We start from the raw sequence: 7,992 nt of genomic DNA on the forward strand, positions 1-7,992 counted from the left end.
CATAAACCGTTCATCCATCATGCACTCCAATAGGCTTGCTGCTTGTTTGTGTTTACATGTGCGAAGGACAGACACAATCTCCTGGCGGAGCTCACAGAAACGGTCCAAAGCTTTTCCCTTGCTCAGCCACCTCACGACGTAATGTAAGAGCAAGTCAGTGTGTTCAACACAGTCTCACTCCCTACTCGTCAAATGTGTGACGCATGGCCAAGGATCCCTGGCGTCAATTTCCGACGAAAAATGGGTACCTTTTTCGTCGTTTTTCGACGCGGGGTCCATCAGATAGACATTCATGTTATACCTTTCGCGTCGTTTTTCAACGCGGGGGTCAATCAGATAGACATTCATGTTAATCCCTCACCGTCGGATATAGACGAAAGGAAATCAATGGGGATGCCGTAGCTATTGTCTATTGATTTGTTTGACAGATTCACCATTAAACGTGTTTCTAATGACATTTCTAGCGAGAAATGTACTTTTTCCTTGAATAATCTTCAGTCAGTGAATGTGTTTGATCTTTATTAATCTTTATTATTGGAATGGGAAATGCAATATTTTAGGACCGATTCACCGTTAAACGTGTTTCTAATAACATTTTTAGAGAGAAATATGCTTTTTACTTGCATAATCTTCAGTCAGTGATTGTGTCTGATCTTTAGTTTTATAGTTATTGGGAAGATTTTATCGGCTCGCTCTCATGTTTCAACGACGTCAGGTTGCTAGGGACGCTGCTTTCGCTAAACTAGCAAGCTGATCTTTTTTCGACGCTCCGTATGGCAGAAAAAAACGCTGGGAGAGGCGTCTAAAAAAACGGCCGTGACTTTTTCCAGAAACGCTCTGCTCCATAGGAATATAATGTAAAACATGAGCTGTCAGATTTAAAATCGCTAGATGTGAACACGGCCAGTCAAACGTGGCGGAATAATAATAATAATAAAAACACTAACGATTCCAATAGGTTGCCTTCGCACTTTGTGCTTGGCACCCTAATAATAATAATAATGACGATGATTATGATGATGATGATGATAATAATAATTTAATATTTATCTCACTTTGTGTGTCTGGGAGTTTTTGTTGGCGAATCAAGTGCATCATCAGCGATGCCCTCAATGTATGCGACGATAGCCAGGATCATTGCGCTTCTGGACTGAACTGTAAGTACAGCTCTGACTTTAGCTTACAAAAATGTGAATTAGAATAATTATCGAGTTATGTTGTGTTTGTTGACACTCTCTAAAGTGCACTGTAGAAAATACATGGGATAGAGACGGATATAAGTGCATGGTCGTTGCAAATGGGAAGCACTTGGTAGACTAACTTAGCTAACAGTTAACCTGCCGCTTAATCAATTCTGCTCGAATTCAGATAGCATTGAAGGAAATAATCGAGTTATGAAAAGACATATTTGCATTTTTTACCACCGTGTAGTGTATTATGGCAATGGAATATATTTAATCAATCAATCAAGACATTGAATTATAACTTGTTGCACCTAATTAAATATGCCGTTAATCTAGCTAACATAGCCTCTAATTCATTTTCATACAGGGTACCATCTTCATAAATTGTATAATCAAACACGGTACAATGTAGTTGTAATATTTGAGTTACTGAGGGGCTATTCACAGGTATATGTGATATTGTGTTGTAAGCTAACACATGCTTATTGACCCACATTGTCCTGTGCAATTTGGTGGTGTTTGCCATCCCCAGTAGTGCAGAGAACAGTTTTTGCTCCTACTTTCTCTCCCTTCGTCTCTCTATTGCTGCTCTGTGTGTGTGTGTGTGTGTGTGTGTGTGTGTGTGTGTGTGTGTGTGTGTGTGTGTGTGTGTGTGTGTGTGTGTGTGTGTGTGTGTGTGTGTGTGTGTGTGTGTGTGTGTGTGGTGTAGATTTCATCATGGCTCAAAAGAAGTTTAGGCCCTGCCCCTCCTGCCAAGAACCTAACCAGGTGAGGGAAAGTGGAATACAGCATTAGACCTATGTCCAATGTTCTAATATGTGGTTTAATGTTGTAGATTTCTCATTAGTAGGTCACGTGGACACTAAAGTATGCTCCTACTAATTTACTTTTTATGATATCTGTACTGTGTTCCAAAACAGGGATAATGTCTGGATTGATATAAATTTTGATTGCTTGTTTTTCATCAAACACCATAGGCATCATTGATTAGAGTAGCCTGGGTGTCTCATACCTCTGCCACTTTCACTGTATGATTATCTATCCTTTACCACGATCTGTTGTGTACTTAATCTCTGGATAATCCTGTGTCAACCCAGAGACGCATATTCTGAATTGCATTGTGCTTCATTTGTGCCTCTTTCCTGAATACAGCCAAATTAAAAGCTATATCTTGATTGTACTTCTTCTCTGTGACTGTGAATCTGATGTCTCACTTTGGTATACTTTTACCAAACCAGGTGAGCCGAAAAACCTGCAGCAGTTGTTTCGCAGCTCTCTCAAACAAGGGAAAACTAAAGGCCAAAACGGGGTCCCTGGATAGGAAGTGAGCGGAAGGGGTCCTGAAAAATCGAAACGCGGCAAGAGTGGTGAACTCTGCCCATATTGCAGTAAGTAGAAAAGCTCATATTTCATTAAGTATTAATGATTTGCTTCACCTTCATTAATACTTCTGTGATAGAGCAAGGACCTAATTTTACAAAAATAAGTGTAATCTGTAAGTGTAAAAAAGCAAGACTATATTCCAGGTGACCTATTTCAAAGCCACAATTTAAAAAAGCATTTGGGGAGATTGTAATGTTGTTTAAAGTAATTTTGTTTTTAATATGGTGGAAAAAGAATGCAGTGAGAATAACTAATGTTTGCTTATCTGCATTTATCTATTACAGGTGAAAAAACTAAGTGCATTGGGCTATGTCCCAATTTTATTTTATGCCAGAAGGGAGAAAGCCTCTGGAAAGTGGGTGGCTGATGTGATGAACCAGCTGACACCCACTGAGGATAACCTCAAAATTTTAGCCAGTATGAAAAAGGCATACAATTTTGTTTTGCTTAAAGAAGGTAGGATTTGTTTCATTTAAAAGTCATGACAGTTTTAAACGTTTTGCCTTTGCTGATGTGTACATATCGAATATCAACATACACATTTAATATTGTAGGGAACCAGCCCCAGCCCCAGCCCCAGCCTCAGCCCCAGCCTCAGCCTCAGCCTCAGCCCCAGCCCCAGCCCCAGCCCCAGCCCCAGCCTCAGGCCTTTGCCCTGGCCGAGCCCCAGGCCCAGCACCAGCCTCAGGCCCTGGCCCAGCCCCAGGCCCTGGCCCTGGCCCTGGCCGAGCCCGAGCCTCAATATCATATATTGGACCTATACCCTGTCTTGCCCCAGCCCGAGCCCGAGCCCCAGCCCCAGGCCCTGGCCCAGCCCCAGCCTCAGCCCGAGCCCCAGCCCCAGGCCCTGGCCCAGCACCAGCCTCAGGCCCTGGCCCAGCCCCAGGCCCAGCACCAGCCCCAGGCCCTGGCCCAGCCCCAGCCTCAATATCATATATTGGACCTATACCCTTTCTTGCCCCAGGCCCTAGCCCAGCCCCAGCCTCAGCCCGAGCCCCAGCCCCAGGCCCTAGCCCAGCCCCAGCCTCAGGCCCTGGCCCAGCCCCAGCCTCAGGCCCTGGTCCAGCCCCAGGCCCAGCACCAGCCCCAGGCCCTGGCCCAGTCCCAGCCACAGGCCCTGACCCAGTCCAAGCACCAGCCTCAGGCCCTGGCCCAGCACCAGCCCCAGGCCCAGCCCACACCTCAGGCCCTGGCCCAGCACCAGCCCCAGTCTCAGGCCCTGGCCGAGCACCAGCCTCAGGCCCTGGCCCAGCACCAGCCCCAGCCTCAGGCCCAGCCCCAGCCTCAGGCCCTGGCCCAGCACCAGTCTCAGGCCCTGGCCCAGCACCAGCCTCAGGCCCTGGCCCAGCCCCAGCCTCAGGCCCTGGCCCAGCCCCAGCCTCAGGCCCTGGGCCAGCCCCAGGCCCAGCACCAGCCCCAGGCCCTGGCCCAGCCCCAGCTACAGGCCCTGACCCAGTCCAAGCACCAGCCTCAGGCCCTGGCCCAGCACCAGCCCCAGGCCCAGCCCCAGCTTCAGGCCCTGGCCCAGCACCAGCCCCAGCCTCAGGCCCTGGCCCAGCACCAGCCCCAGGCCCAGCCCAGCCTCAGGCCCTGGCCAAACCCCCCCCCCAAAAAAGAAAGTGTAGGTGAACTTCAGTCTTAGCACACTATGTACGAATTTCCCATTTTTGTAATCATTATTCATGAAATACAGAAATCCTCAGGTGAATTTGGCTCCAGTCCTTTCGGCTAGGCAGTACGATTTTATTAATTATGTAATTAGGCTACATTTCGGCCATGAAATCACTGAATTTGATGGCTAATACATTCTTTAGTTACTTAGCTGTATTTAGCTGGACCATGTTTAATGTTGTTCCCCCGATTTTATGAAAACTATCTAAAAATTAGTTAAAGTTTCATACAAATGCACAAGACTGCAGATCGTGTTACATTCCTCTACTTACTTTTTGACATTTATGGTTAATTAATATTTTCTTTTTTGTCATTTAAGGTTGCCGGAAATGTAGTAGGCAAAAAATATTTCATTATGACGCCGTCACAGAAAGGAGGATGAATGAGGTAAGATAGAAATATATTTTTCATTAGGCTGTCTGATAATCTCTCCATTGTCTCAGACTCATCTGGCATTTCACATATCACAAAACACTGGCCATTTAAGCAAGTGGTTACCAACTTCAGTCATTCTTGTCCTTGGCATGAATTACATGCAGGCTCAACAACGGCCATGGCCCTTTGCGTGATGTCCCTTTGAAAATCTGAGGTTCACAGGCCGCTGTGGCCTTGGTGCCCCCTTTCAATATTCTGCTTTGCGTCCGACTATAGCGATTTTTATTTAGCCTATGGCCTGTCAAAACCATCTAATAGAAAATAAATGTTACAAGCAGCCTATATATCTGTACATATAAAAATCAGATGATTTACAGTTCAATGTAATATCTCATGTTTCATTTTTTTGTAATGTTTCATATAGTGATGCAGGTCTACTGCTGTGAATAGGCTAAATACAACTCCATTTTTATGTAGCCTACTGTATAGTTAACTTTGGCCTTGGTGCCCTGACGTGTGGCCTTTGTGCCCCCCACCAAATATGCCCATCTGAAGGCCAAGTGGCCTTGCCACTAAAATTATGAAATTCCAAGCCTGATTATATGTATGTGTCTTTCTGTAGGGGCGAGCAGAAGTAAGGGTGAGATGGTTACCTTGCTCTGCATGGTAAGCACTGGTTTATATTGCCTTCATACATGTATTTTCTGCTTCCACTTTTAACCATCTCATATGTATAAAGGTTGGAACGTATATTGTAGCACACACAACTTTGAATGTACAGGTGGGTCTCCGAAAATTAGAATATTGTGAAAAGAGTCGATGCAGCCTTCTACCAGAAGATTTTAGAGTTGACGAGTTTTATGGAGATGCTGATTTCCTTTTCCAGCAGGACTCAGCACCTGCCACAGTGCCAAAACTGCTAGTAACTGGTTTGCTTACCATGGTATTACCGTGGTTAACTCATCTCCTCTGAACCCCATAGAGAATCTGTGGGAAATTGTCAAGAAGACAATATTTTGAAATTATTATTTTGGTTTTCATGAGCTGTAAACTGTAATCATCAAGATAGATTAAAACCTAAGAATTGCTTGTAATATTTCACTTTATATCTAATGAATCTAGAATATATTGACTATTAGCTTTTTTGAAATACATTTGGGGGACAAATTTAACTTGTTCACAATATTGTTATTTTTGAGAGCCATCTGTATAATAATTACACTATTGGTATAGGATGGAGTAAATGCTGTGTCACATATCGTTTAGAGGATTTAGCCACTTTCTCTTATCAATATCATGCCTGGTGCCATGCATAATTGTCCCTGTGTGAGTCCCTGTAGGAAGTAGACATTCACCAATACATTGGCAGAACATCAGTATCGGCCAAGATCATCCTCGTTGACTGAGATCGGCTATTGGCTAGTTTACTTTCTATGACTTAATAGATGAGAGTGGCTGATGTGTATCTGTTACATTGCATCAAGCACTCTATATGTATATGTTTGTATAAAAACAATATAATACAAGACGTACAATACTTTTGGAAAATATATACGCTGTGAAACTATTATTTATTAAAATGGCTCCTCCATTTTTCACTGTTCTAATGTTATTTTGCGCTACTTTTACTTACAGTGGAAAAACCTGGGAGGAGACATGGGAGCTGGCCTGCCAGTTCCCATCCTAAGATGCCGGCCAGACTTTTTTCATTTATTATAATTGATTTTTGTTTAAAATAAAGGAAAGTATACCTATATTTCTGTTTACGTCTTTCCATTAGCCTTGTGGATTAAAGATGAATTAATTATTGCCAAAAATGACTGAATGAATTTTTGGTTTTACTTTTCCATCGTTTTTAGAAACATCATGTGACAGTTTTGTATTTTTTTTTAAATATTGTAGAAGAAAATATGGGAAACAAACATAAATAATGCATGATTATATTTGAAATTTAGTAAAATTGAACATCACAAATACATTATTATTTAAGTGGATTACATTAATGAACTGATATATTTCACCCAAATCATCTATATACAGTATAATGTAGCCTTTACCTTGATTGATTTAGTAAATATACATTTTCATTAACTTAATTACAACCCTCCTCTTGGTGGAAGAACTTCCAAGTATCCCTTCTAATTTCTTTGCTTCCTAACAATTTCAAAGGAACGATTGTACTGGGCATTGTATTTTTAAATACATTGATGTATTCCCATGATTGGAAGTTGGCAGTATTAAACTAATAGAGTGAGTTGGGAAACGCATTACAATGTTATTAATATACAAATGTAGTATTGTTCACTCTATTATATTGGGTTGTATATATATATTATATATATATATTATATATATATATATTAGTGGTGGTGGGCCGTTATTTCCCCACCAGTTTTCGTCAAGAATCATTTTGTAACCAACACTAGTAAAAAAAAAAACTCGAGTTGAATTATTGTAACGTGAGGGTTCGATATGTGGTGGTGGATCACTCTTTATGAGAATAAACAGCAGGGAGACGGTCGGATGATTTTCTCAAGCGGTACTTTACTTTACTTTACTTTTCAACTCACAACCACAACACGTCCTTGTCAGAAGCTAGAATTTAGACTGAGGTAAACGTGAGGGAATCAGAGGCAGATTGAATAGAATATCCTGACTGACACATAATTGTGTAACATAAATATGTAAATGATTAACTGACTACACATTGTAAATATAAATTGTACTTTCAAATATGAATTAACTTCTAAACCTTACATTATTTTGGATTATTACACGGCTCCTCTGTAGACTGCTCCGTTCACTTGCATGGGCACTTGACAACTTCCGGCGGTGAATTATATTTGTTAATTCACCGTTGCCAAGTGTAATTGACCGCTGTCAAGGTAAACGAAAGGATTTTTGCGATTTGCCATTTTAATCTAGATTAATCTAGATTAATTCCAAAATTAATGTAGATTTTAAAAAAAAATCTATGCCCACCACTAATGACGTCTGACGTCTTGAAAACCTTTGGGTGTGTTCACTAGCCAGTAAGGCTATTGCTAGTAATCCGCGACTGCTATCGTTTATTAATCCATCCTACTGCAGGTATACTGAACTAAATCGTCTTGTTTGGAAGCCAGACCATATTAAAACAAATTATAGACCACATTAACACTTTATAGCAAGAAAATAGATCGAAGGTTGAGGTCTGAAAGAAATGCTTTGAAAACGTTGCTTAATACGTTACGCCATTAAACACACCCCTTTCTGTCGGCGAGATAGAGCAGCACGAAAAACCTAAAAATAGCACTAATAAATGTATTTGTTTATCTTTTTCATCAAATACATCTACTCACTTTATAAACGTATACGTTATGGTTATACTTTGCCGGTT

At 41.7% G+C, this 7,992-nt stretch overlaps 1 long non-coding RNA gene across 1 annotated transcript; it reads left to right on the forward strand.

Moving 5' to 3' along the window:
• Positions 1-2,518: 2,518 nt before the first annotated feature.
• LOC307087941 lies at positions 2,519-6,348 on the forward strand. The gene is made up of 5 exons (XR_013812524.1): positions 2,519-2,572; positions 2,852-3,023; positions 4,558-4,625; positions 5,236-5,279; positions 6,249-6,348. It is a non-coding gene; the product is annotated as an uncharacterized lncRNA (long non-coding RNA).
• The last annotated feature ends 1,644 nt before the right edge of the window (positions 6,349-7,992 follow it).

Source organism: Pollachius pollachius (genome assembly GCF_949987615.1).
Source record: "Pollachius pollachius genome assembly, chromosome: 16".
In the NCBI taxonomy this organism is placed as follows: domain Eukaryota; kingdom Metazoa; phylum Chordata; class Actinopteri; order Gadiformes; family Gadidae; genus Pollachius; species Pollachius pollachius.